Below are 13,402 nucleotides of genomic sequence, written 5' to 3'. Positions count from 1 at the left end.
CTTAAAGAGTATACACATGGGTAGTTTTAAAGTTTAAATTGATTTTACAGACGTAGAGTTTAAGGTGTAATACAGTTTAATGTGTAATAGCTGTTTTTAGGAGGTAAAGAAAATATGCACAGGAGCAGGTGAAGACCGAATGCAGGATCTGGAAGTTGGAAGGGGGGGGGGGGGGAGGCTGGCTGGCTCTGAACTGCTGAAATGGCTTCATCAGTTGAAACCTATCAACAGATGAAATGAAACCTATCAACAGATAATAGATTCGTTTTAGAGGAAAGGCATGTGTTAGATTAATTTAATATTACTTTTATTGTTTCAAACATTTATCCTTATTTACAAATGGAGAAGTTTCACCACTGAAAAATTTATGTGTATACCAAATCACAAAAAAACAGTGCAAAAAGCGCCACTGAAACATCAAAAAAGTTTGTATGATTCACACTGTACCATGACTGGCTTCACTAGCCATGCCATGCATGACAGCTAGGCATTATTTAAATCTGAGCTGATTAGTGGTTTAATGAGTCATATAAGATAGTCAGCCACTGCCTTGGCTACATGTGAGAACACATTCACTATGTATTCTTGAAAATAAGGGTAGGTAGAGTGTTCGTGCAAGATGTATTAATTTTTGTGGGCTTCATTATTATTACATCACTGAGAGATAAGGTGCTGTTACTTGATATGTCCTGAATGCTTTCATATTTATATTTATGTAATTTAGGTAATACACTTGTGTAGCAGTGCATTTATGACCATTATTGGCATCTAAATGCAACTATGCTTCGAGCAGGTAGACAGTCTATGAGAAACTCTCCAAATGAATGACAACACATCACCATGAATCTAAATGTGTTACTGCTTAACTCTAGAAGCTGCGATATAAGAGGATGATTAAGAGAAACTGCTTTAGTAATGTGTTATGTGCAGTGTGTTGCAATTTTAATAGTAACGAATTTGAACATTTAAAGATGCTTGTAAAGATGTGTCACGTGGCATATATTAACCACGATCTTTGTGAATATTTTTGCTCAGTGAGATAAAGAACTGAGTGATCAGCAGTAAACTTTTGTGTTTCTTGGATGCAATAAAAGAATGTGACATTCCATGTACTATGTTATTTCATGAACCTGGCACTCACTGTAATAACTTGCTTTACATGCACTCCATTAACTTAAGATCACTGGAATGCAGAAATAGGGATGACATCTTTAGAAGACAACAGGTGAGTTTATGCTTTTGGTTCTGCTAGTTTATTGACTCAGAAAGATGGGAGGGTACACATTTTGTAGGCCAAATAATGCAAGCAGAATTACATCTGTCAAGAACTGATTCAACTATGGACAAATGAGTGTGGAACACGTTAGGAACAAGCATACACTTTAGCAAGACACTTCAAGATATCATTCAACTCAAAACTAGACTTTAACTTACAAAAGCCATAACTGTATGATAATACAGAGTATCAGTGGAAGGCAGAAAGTTGTCTAATCAGCAACTGCAATGAAACATTAGTCCTCATTACATACATCCACGAAAAGGCCATGAGATATATTGATGTGGACACACACGGCAGCAAGCAGCAGTTTCTCATCTCAGCTTACATATGGGTATCTTGTGTGGCAATATGATAAATTGGCTAAATCTGTTAGACAGGATGAGTAGAAGAAAGTCCTCAAATTATGCCTGAAATGGAAGAGCAATCAACTCCGTATGGTGCACTCCAAGTAGTATAACTAAGTAGGAAAGCTTTTTTCGTAATTTTGTTCTAGGATTCCTCAAAGCAAAGGCTATTTGGTTGTGAATTTTATTTTATTTATAAAAAACTAGCTTATCGCATACAGCTCGCATAGCCTGTATGGTCTGCACAGATTATTTTTTGCTTTTCTTAAACTGAATTTTTATTGTTTACAAATTGCAACATTATCCAAACTTTTTATGCTAATTAAGTGCATAAAAGCATGATTTTTTTCCAAATGTACTTCTGAATAAAAAGTGATACTAATAGTTGGTGTCTGAGATCTCTGTTCAACCCATCTTTTGAGTTCTTGTGGTGGTACTTCCATAGAAATTTTCTCCCATGAACACACATTTCTTTAGAAGACACATACCAATTTTCATAGATTTGGATTTAAAAAGTTTTAAAATAACAAAATTTTTCATCCCCTATCTCACCCCCTTAGGGGATGGAAAAAAAATTCTAACCGAGAAACAAAATACAGATTATCTTAGAATCAGCTTAAAAATGCTTTCATAATGAAATATATTTATCCCACATTTCATCCCCTTAGAGGCTGAATTTCCAAAAACACTGAAAAAGAAAACCTTCCCTCCACTTCTTCACCCTCATAGGGGTTAAACATCCAAAATACCGTATCAGTAACATAATTTCAAAAAATCCTTTCACACCCTATTTCATCACCTTAGGGCTGAAATTAAAAAAAAAATCCCTCCTTCAGTGATGCCTACAGGATAAGATCAACACCCTATCCAAATTTCATGTTTCTATCCTTCGCAGTTCCGGCTGGGTGCTGACGAGTCAGTCAGTCACGGCATTTCCTTTCAAATATAGAGATTCCAAATGGTTCTCCACCCTTCGACTTCTGGTAAATGATTAATTTGTTGAGTACAGTGTTCCATTAAACTGATGTTCTTATTGTAGTTAGGAGCCTGGTTAATCAATGTTTTGTGGGCTAGAAACTGCTCTGTTGGCTCAGTTTCAGCTTCACTTCAATGAATTTTTAAGAACCAAGATTAGCAAAAGTTCGTTAAGAATTCATTCAACTTGTTTTGTTTACATCTCATAAATTATTAAAATTGATCAAAACTGAAAGTTACTGATATCTGTTCTTACAATAAAATAAGAACATTACTGAAATGTTTTCTGAATAGTCAAGGCACAAATAAAGCTCAGACTACAACAAAAAATACAAGCAGTTTTGGTTAACTGCAAGTTACGTGATTTTAAAAGTTTGAAAGGATGGGCAGTCTCTCATCCTGGTAGACCACAGGATTTGAGATCCCCCTCAACCTGAGGTCTGAGTCAACCTGAGGTCTGAGTGATCTGTCAATCTTCTAGAGAAAACTTTATTCAGATATTGATAGGGAATAAGATGCCACTTAACCAGAATAAATCTAAAACACATGGCCAGTCGAAGTGTGATAGGATGTCTGGTGCTTACCATACCAGGAACTCGTGTGTGCAGCCCTGTGAACACAGCTGCTGTCTTCTTGGAAGATGAGAGTGCCCACAGCATACTCATCGAGAAGATGTACAAGGAAGAACAACACTTGGGCACCAAGGATGTGGAAATAATTGTCCTGGCTTATATTCAAGGTAACTTGAATGAGTGGGCCCAAGTTATGGGCAACGTTGCAGACTCACTTTTGGACTGAACTAGACCCTCGTACCTCCAAGTCATTTCCTGCATTGTTTGGCCTGCTGAAGAAATGCAGCTTCAAGTGCCACTCTGAGAAAGACAAGACACAATGTCCATTGTATGCAGCTCCTTCCCATCACAATGTTTATTGAAAAACTGGTCAAGATAGACCTGAAGACACTGATGACAGCAATTATTATCAGGTTTGAAAGAGACTGTCATCGACATGGCACAACATTCATCTCTGTTTCCTGTGAGTTAGGGCCTTTTAACAAACACCGTTCTTACGTCATGTTACAAGGCAGTGAGTGGTTTACCACTACTTGTAGACAAATTGGACAGTCTGCTCTGATGCACTAACAAATCAACAACTTCATTAATGGTGTGGTCATGGGCAGGTCCAAAAACAATAGCTCCTGAATGAATTTTTCACTTTGCAGTGGTGTGTGCCCTGTTGTGGAAAATCCGAGCTTGGCAACAGTTTAAAGTTAAGTGCCAACTCGTGAACTGGCCGATGGCTATCAAAACAACCAGGTTGGCATCCCACTATTAAAACTTGATAACATTGGTAATACAACTAACCCTGACGTCTCTTTTATGACAATCGATGACACAATATCTCAGTTCTCACCGGGAAACATTTTTTCAAATAGTGAAACTGAAGCGTGTGACAGTGAATATTCCTTTGATTATTTGCTCATGACGTAGCGAACGCAAGAACGGGAAACAGTCCATAAAAGCAATGCAAATACTAGTGACACACACCATTTGACACAACTCATGCAACTAATAACACAACAGTTTACACAGCAAAACCAAGCATTTAATGATTTCAAGAATAGTATTAGTCAACAGTTCAGTGAGGTCAGCTAAACTATACATACTGAATTATCTGACGAATTATCCGAGAAGTTCACAGAGCTTGGTAAACAACTAAAACAAACAACTTGCAGGCGAGTTACAAAACCTAAGTGAAGCATATTCTCAAATTCAGGAGATGCAATCCCAAGTGGATGCATCGGTAAAATATGTGATGAACGCAGTCAGCAAGCTGCAAAACATATGCAAAAACCTACCTAAAGAAATACACACAAGTTGTGCCTAAGAATGTATCAGTTAAGTTAAAAAAATAAGAATAAAATAAAAAAATTTAAAAAACCACCAGAGAGATAAGTTATGTGCAGATGTAAAGGATATAACTGAAGCCGGGATGATGGATAAGGGCAGCACCATTGCTGAAAAGGTAATGTCAGAGTGCAAAATTTTTGTAGATACTGTAGAAGAAGCTCTAAAAGAGAAAGAAAGTGAACTTTTAGCTAAAATAGATTCAGGTTTGAAGGAAGCAGAGGAAAGGTTACGAGGCAGAGTTGCTAAAACTACTGACATTCCAAAACAACATATGACAGAAAACAAGCCCATGCTTTAAAGAAGTTAGATGCTTTCACTGGTTACCCACAATACGGGGCTAGCCCATCGAAGAAAAATAGCGAAGGTTGCACAATGCAACAACATCTGCTGGCAGTTGCATCTGTCGAGCAAGCGCAGTTGCCATGCGCTACACCACAAGCGAACATAAACACACCTGTTACTGACAGCACAGCGTGTTTGTCAACATTACTTGCAGATGAGGAATTACTTAGGCATCGGCAATTTCTGATATCTATCTATGAAGGGAAAAGAACCCTGTGGTCTTCATTCGAGCATTTCGAAATGTTTTACTTTATACCTGGACTGAAGCCCAGAAAATTACATTTGTTGTTGGATATACACACAGGGTGACATTCTGCTATGGGCTAAGGACATGGCTGAACGTTGCCACTATTACGAACAATTTGAGAGAGCATTTCTGGATAAGTATTGGTCTGAGGCTGTACAAGAGAGGCTCAGACATGAAGTATTCAACCCAGAACCATTCAATAGCAGGTATGGAAGCTTAATTTGAATAAAAGCGGACACTGGACGAACCCGGTATTGCAAATAGACGAGCTGAAAATTTTTAAAGAGCCGTCTTCCTGCCCACATTAAGGAAAAAGTCATTACCATTCCGGAACACAACAGTGAATACTTTTTATCTGTACTGGACACAATAGATTTGATATGCGAAGATAGACCAGTAAAACCCAGGCCTGTTAATTTAATATGCCATAAGCGCCACAGAGTTTTATGGACCAACAAGTAAGCAATGGATTCGTAGTACAACACGGATGGAAACCTTACCGCACACAGACCTATGGTAATGGTAACGGTTATCATAACAGCAATGGAGAAAGCCATAAATTCAAAGGTGGATATAAAAGAAATGGGCAAAAATTTAGGAAAAACAACTACAACAGGCGAGTAGCATATGGCCAGCCTGTACAATATGTATAGACACAAGATACTGGCAATAACCAGCTGATGGCTTGGCAAATGCAAAACGACAACAGACAACCAAATAACCCACAGACAGTGGAATTTGGCCAGCAAAGTAACACACATATGCCAAATAATGAGCAGAGGCAAAGAGAATTTCAGTCATGAGCCTCACAGGATACTAACTGCCGTAAGTCATGGTATCCCACCATTCTGTGACCTTGGAGGAGAGTGGGGACACGAGCTTGATCGAGACTTGCTTTATCACATACAATCATTGTAATAATGTGAGAGATGATCTGCATCAAGGTAATGAGGGTACACAGAAAAACCTGAAAGAGAGCAAGGTACAAACTACTATTAAAGCCGAAATATTTGACCTTGAAGTACCCATTGTGCTTGACACAGGCGCCATGACTAATTTGATGTCTCAGGGATTCTTTCAAGACTCGAAGAAATGTGGGCGCATACCCACATTGCCAGTGCAAAATTGCAAGGTACAAAATGCCTCTGGTCAGAAATCAAAATGAGTCAAGATACAAGCCTTAATTCCTGTACAAGTAGGACAATTTTCTGTACCATGCGATTTTTTGATAATAGAGAAATGAATAGCTGATTGTCATTTCACTGTAAATAACCACTTATTTGTAATAGACCTAATCAGAGAAGTACTACTAGATGTAAAACTGAAGTTACTCATGACTGTGAAGTTGAGTTGGTAAATCCCATAGTTATGGTTGTCAACACTGCATAACGAACAGTCGGCAGCAGAAGAAGTAAACATCGACACAATAAGCACAAAGGTAGGTGAATCAAAGAGCTTGTCTCAAGAACAGCAAGCGGAACTTAGGGAACTCATACTTGCTTTTATACATATATTTGAAAAAATACCAGGTATTATTAAGGATTTTGTGTACAAAATGGAAGTGTATCCTCATGAAACTTTTTGTTCTACCTCATACCCTATACCAAGGACAAAGAGGGAAGCAGTATGAAAAGAGATTAACAGGATGCTTGAATAGGGCATAATACAACCATTATTTTCACCTTATTGTAGTCCTATTTTGGTCGTGAGTAAGCCACTTGGCATGGTGGGCTTGGTCCTCAATGCACGTAACATTAATAAGATTAATGTACCGGTTCGAACAGGTCCAGACAATTTAGAGGAACAGCTTATGAAATTCCATGATGCTAAATTTCTTACTATAATCAACTTCCAGTCTTCAGATTGGCAAATAAAACTACATGAAGAAATTCGGAATTATACCGCCCTCATAAGTGGGGGCAGGAGCTTTGAATTTCAAGTATTACCGTTTGAATTGAATGTAAGTGCTGGTGTATTTATCTCTGCACTTGACAGAGTGCTAGGGCCTGAACTTTTGAGTAAGGTACCAGTATACACGGGCGACCTTTTAGTCACTACGCCCTCTTGGGTAGAACATTTAAGATTAATTAAACAAATATTGACCCACTTTTCCAAATATGGAGTAACACCAAAACTCAAGAAATCTAATTTCGGACAAGGTAAAATTCTTAGGACACATAATTTCTTCGGAAGGCATATTGCCAGATCCTAAAAAACTTGATGCCATTAGGAACTGCCCTGTTCTTCAAAACACGAGACAATTAAAGGCATACTCAGTACTAAGTGTCATTTTTCAGGAAATTCATCCCTAAACAGCTTACGAACAGTGATGCTTTACTTAATCTTCTCTGGAAAAACAGACTTTGGTTATGCGACAAGCAATGTCAAACCGATTTCGAGAACATCAAGCAAGACTTATTAAATGCTAATATTTTATTTGAATCTGACATGAAGAAAGATTTTTGTTTATGCACCGATGCGTCTTCTCACGGTTTGGGTGTGTGCCTTTTTCAAATGGTAGAAGAAGAGGGAAATCTCATGCCTAAAGTAATTAGCTTTACCAGTCGCTCCTTATCCAAAGCTGAATGTTCATATTCAGTCAGGGAGTTGGAGGGTTTGGCTGTAATTTGGCCCTTTAAAAAGTTTGAATATTTCCTTTGGGGTAAACACACAAAAGTATACTGTGATCAACAGTCCCTATTGTTTCGGATAACTTGTAAATTGCTACACTGATGGATAGCCAGATGGTGGTGTATGTATCTTCAAGAATTCGATTTTGAAATAGTGTATATAAAAGGAAACCAAACTTAATAGCTGATGCTCTTTTTCAACTACCACAAGGCTCAGAGGAATTCAACAATCTTTTAGAGCAGGAAGGTGAAATAAGAGCCTTGTTGATGGCAGACAAAACACTCCGACCTCACTAAGTCCACATGTGCGAACACATGGAGCAATTACATCAGGAAGACACACGCTGGAGCAAGGTAAGATCAAAACTTACACATAACAGTGATGAAAAGTTAAAAAGATACTTCACTATTCACAAAGATGTTCTGTTCCATAGGAACCCTCCTGAACTAGAAGAATGGCACATGTGTTTGCCAGAGCATTATGTGGATTATATTATCTTTACACACAAAATACTTGGGGACAGTATGGCACCGCAAAATGCACTGACAAAATAGGTAAATATTGTTATTTCCCCAACCTTAGATGAGGAGTGCTACAGGCGGTAAGAAAGTGTGTGGACCTACATACCTCGCAAACATATCAAGTGGATTGAATATGTCACTCCTTTCTTACAAGTTGTTAATAACCTTCCCCATACATCACCAGGATTTGCACCAAATGAGCTGATGTTCGATGCAAAAAGGTAGATGAATGGGAGAAACCTTTGCCCAAGATACCGATACCAGAATTATCGTTGGACGATAAAATACGACAAGCAGTGATCAACCTTGAAACCTGGACTAAATACAGGAAAGGAATTTACGACAGAAAGTGAAACATACAACACAGTTTTATATAGGACAAAAGATGTTACTTAGAACACATCCCAAATCCACAAAAATGGGAAAACTGAACTGTAAGTGGCAATTACTATAGACCAGACATAATTACTAAAAATCCCCTACACAGGAGCATACTGACTGGACACACGAAGACAAGGGCCTTTACCCACACAAAGACTTGTGAACGTTTATATACTGAAGAACGGCTGTACACCCTGTAAGTTGTATATATGTATAATGATATTAGATTTAGGAGGCTGGAAAAATCACTTTCCACAATTTATGTTGTTAGTTGATAAGGAAAATTTCTGTTTGTGTTTTTTTCTTATATGTCAGATGTGTAAATGATAAGGTAACTGGGTGTAACAATGAAGAATTTTACTTTTATGTGTCTAGAGATGACGATACCTTAAATACAATGCTTCGCCTTGTGGGTAGCCCACTCGTAAATGAATAAACAAACTTGTGAAATGCACGGTAGCGCGCAATACAATACACAACTAGCAGCGACGTTAGTGGTATCAGAGCGACACAACACATGTGCATTGGGGGGAAAGCTAGTCAGCAAATTGGAGCGCATGTGCACCAGACAGACACAGCTGAAAGTGTTGGAGCACCCAAAACAAACAAATCCTATGAGCTACAGACAGTACTAACATTAGTAAAGCATACTGCATAAACAGGGACACAGAAAATTAAGGGGGAGTCTATACTACACCTACGACTATCTACACAGTACACAAAAACAAAGATAAGCTAAGGGATTATACACACGGAAAGGGATCCTAAACTACGAAATATTTACTGAAGTTAGCCCACTATATATATCATATCTATATATTTACAAATTTAAGTACTGGAAGTAGACACACTAATTATATTGAGACACCAGAAAACTCTTGCTGCAGGTAAATAAGTGAGTACAATATAAGCGGCAAACTGAATAAGAGGTCGCAGCACGCCTATAATACACTTTATCTTTCAGATTTATAAGGTAAGTAGAGAGGCACACATGACGTTAAATGAGTTGGTGATAGCACGATTGCACATTGAAGTAAATGAATACAGGGTTGAATATATGGAAGAGGTATTACTAGTCATCAAGCCACTGTACAGTTATTTATGAAGATTTAGTTTAAGTTAGTATTAAGATTCTCTTCCAGGGAAAGATGCAGTGACATGTCCTAAAGTGAAGAAAGATAAATTCTTGTACACTGTTAGGTACCATATAAAAATAAGAAGGACTGCACAGCAGGACAAATATAGTTATAAGTTTATGATACTACCAAATAATCAAGGGGTCGAAAACAAACTACTGTGAGTGTTGACTACCCTTGAACGTGTTAAACACCTGATTTATATCGATTTTTTTTTTTTTTGTTACTTATGTAAACACTGTTTTATGCTCATTGCACATGACATACAGTATTGATGATTCAAATCTTATTCCTCAGCATATGAAAAGGTTATCCTTTATACAATGAATATACCAAGTAAATACTAAGCTGCACTTTAAACACTGAATAAGTATTCAATACAACTGGTATCATCAGATTTAAGTTGTGTTTATAAACAGCAAACTATTTTGTTCTTGGGATCACAGTTAAGACCAGTAATGAGATGTAACTGAGCACGTAAATGCCTTTCCGTGAAATTTCCTCAACCACGTAGTATGTATATCCTTCCTGGAGAATGCTAGAGAGGTGAGGCCACACACAATTATTTGAGCAGCACATAGACTCTGTTGTAGCGACTATTGTATATTTTCTTAATTCTTTGAAACTGATAAATATGCTCCAACAAGAAGTCACTGTCATTTGAAATGAAATGAATGTCAATTTATGCCATAAAGGAAAACAGAATCTATTATTATATGAATGTTATGTAAAGAATGTAAAACCAAACGAGAGCAAAAAACGTACTCATATAATTGGAATCCCCCCCCATGAACCATGGACCTTGCCGTTGGTGGGGAGGCTTGCGTGCCTCAGCGATACATATGGCCGTACCGTAGGTACAACCACAACGGAGGGGTATCTGTTTTGAGGCCAGACAAACGTGTGGTTCCTGAAGAGGGGCAGCAGCCTTTTCAGTAGTTGCAAGGGCAACAGTCTGGATGATTGACTGATCTGGCCTTGTAACAATAACCAAAACGGCATTGCTGTGCTGGTACTGCGAACGGCTGAAAGCAAGGGGAAACTACGGCCGTAATTTTTCCTGAGGGCATGCAACTTTACTGTATGATTAAATGATGATGGCGTCCTCTTGGGTAAAATATTCTGGAGGTAAAATAGTCCCCCATTCGGATCTCCGGGCGGGGACTACTCAAGAGGATGTCGTTATCAGAAGAAAGAAAACTGGCGTCCTACGGATCGGAGCGTGGAATGTCAGATCCCTTAATCGGGCAGGTAGGTTAGAAAATTTAAAAAGTGAAATGGCTAGGTTAAAGTTAGATGTAGTGGGAATTAGTGAAGTTCGGTGGCAGGAGGAACAAGACTTCTGGTCAGGTGACTATAGGGTTATAAACACAAAGTCAAATAGGGGTAATGCAGGAGTAGGTTTAATAATGAATAGGAAAATAGGAATGCTGGTAAGCTACTACAAACAGCATAGTGAACGCATTATTGTGGCCAAGATAGACACGAAGCCCACGCCTACTACAGTAGTACAAGTTTATATGCCAACTAGCTCTGCAGATAACGAAGAAATTGAAGAAATGTATGATGATATAAAAGAAATTATTCAGATAGTGAAGGGAGACGAATATTTAATAGTCATGGGTGACTGGAATTCGAGTGTAGGAAAAGGGAGAGAAGGAAACGTAGTAGGTGAATATGGATTGGGGCTAAGAAATGAAAGAGGAAGCCGCCTGGTAGAATTTTGCATAGAGCACAACTTAATTATAGCTAACACTTGGTTTAAGAATCATGATAGAAGGTTGTATACATGGAAGAACCCTGGAGATACTAAAAGGTATCAGATAGATTATATAATGGTAAGACAGAGATTTAGGAACCAGGTTTTAAATTGTAAGACATTTCCAGGGGCAGATGTGGACTCTGACCACAATCTATTGGTTATGACCTGTAGATTAAAACTGAAGAAACTGCAAAAAGGTGGGAATTTAAGAAGATGGGACCTGGATAAACTGAAAGAACCAGAGGTTGTACAGAGTTTTAGGGAGAGCATAAGGGAACAATTGACAGGAATGGGGGAAAGAAATACAGTAGAAGAAGAATGGGTAGCTTTGAGGGATGAAGTAGTGAAGGCAGCAGAGGATCAAGTAGGTAAAAAGACCAGGGCTCTTAGAAGTCCTTGGGTAACAGAAGAAATGTTGAATTTAATTGATGAAATGAGAAAATATAAAAATGCAGTTAATGAAGCAGGCAAAAAGGAATACAAACGTCTCAAAAATGAGATCGACAGGAAGTGCAAAATGGGTAAGCAGGGATGGCTAGAGGACAAATGTAAGGATGTAGAGGCTTATCTCACTAGGGGTAAGATAGATACTGCCTACAGGAAAATTAAAGAGACCTTTGGAGATAAGAGAACCACTTGTATGAACATCAAGAGCTCAGATGGAAACCCAGTTCTAAGCAAAGAAGGGAAAGCAGAAAGGTGGAAAGAGTATATAGAGGGTCTATACAAGGGCGATGTACTTGAGGACAATATTATGGAAATGGAAGAGGATGTAGATGAAGATGAAATGGGAGATACAATACTGCGTGAAGAGTTTGACAGAGCACTGAAAGACCTGAGTTGAAACAAGGCCTCCGGAGTAGACAACATTCCATTGGAACTACTGACGGCCTTGGGAGAGCCAGTCCTGACAAAACTCTACCATCTGGTGAGCAAGATGTATGAAACAGGCGAAATACCCTCAGACTTCAAGAAGAATATAATAATTCCAATCCCAAAGAAAGCAGGTGTTGACAGATGTGAAAATTACCGAACAATCAGTTTAATAAGCCACAGCTGCAAAATACTAACACGAATTCTTTACAGACGAATGGAAAAACTAGTAGAAGCCGACCTCGGGGAAGATCAGTTTGGATTCCGTAGAAATACTGGAACACGTGAGGCAATACTGACCTTACGACTTATCTTAGAAGAAAGATTAAGGAAAGGCAAACCTACGTTTCTAGCATTTGTAGACTTAGAGAAAGCTTTTGACAATGTTGACTGGAATACTCTCTTTCAAATTCTAAAGGTGGCAGGGGTAAAATACAGGGAGCGAAAGGCTATTTACAATTTGTACAGAAACCAGATGGCAGTTATAAGAGTCGAGGGACATGAAAGGGAAGTAGTGGTTGGGAAGGGAGTAAGACAGGGTTGTAGCCTCTTCCCGATGTTATTCAATCTGTATATTGAGCAAGCAGTAAAGGAAACAAAAGAAAAATTCGGAGTAGGTATTAAAATCCATGGAGAAGAAATAAAAACCTTGAGGTTTGCCGATGACATTGTAATTCTGTCAGAGACAGCAAAGGACCTGGAAGAGCAGTTGAACGGAATGGACAGTGTCTTGAAAGGAGGATATAAGATGAACATCAACAAAAGCAAAACGAGGATAATGGAATGTAGTCGAATTAAGTCGGGTGATGCTGAGGGAATTAGATTAGGAAATGAGACACTTAAAGTAGTAAAGAAGTTCTGCTATAACTGATGATGGTATGTAGATTGGCAATGGCAAGGAAAGCGTTTCTGAAGAAGAGAAATTTGTTAACATCGAGTATAGATTTAAGAGTCAGGAAGTCGTTTCTGAAAGTATTTGTATGGAGTGTAGCCATGTATGG

The 13,402-nt window shown here is 38.4% G+C and overlaps 1 protein-coding gene across 3 annotated transcripts in view; it reads right to left on the bottom strand.

Moving 5' to 3' along the window:
- Positions 1–13,402, bottom strand: part of LOC126100336 (uncharacterized) — a 152,349-nt gene that overhangs the window by 41,712 nt on the left and 97,235 nt on the right. The window lies entirely within an intron of this gene.

The sequence above is a fragment of the Schistocerca cancellata genome, chromosome 9, assembly GCF_023864275.1.
Source record: "Schistocerca cancellata isolate TAMUIC-IGC-003103 chromosome 9, iqSchCanc2.1, whole genome shotgun sequence".
Taxonomy (NCBI): Eukaryota; Metazoa; Arthropoda; class Insecta; order Orthoptera; family Acrididae; genus Schistocerca; species Schistocerca cancellata.
The sequence above is the reverse complement of the archived record's forward strand: the minus strand, read 5'-3'. Positions and strand labels throughout refer to the sequence as shown.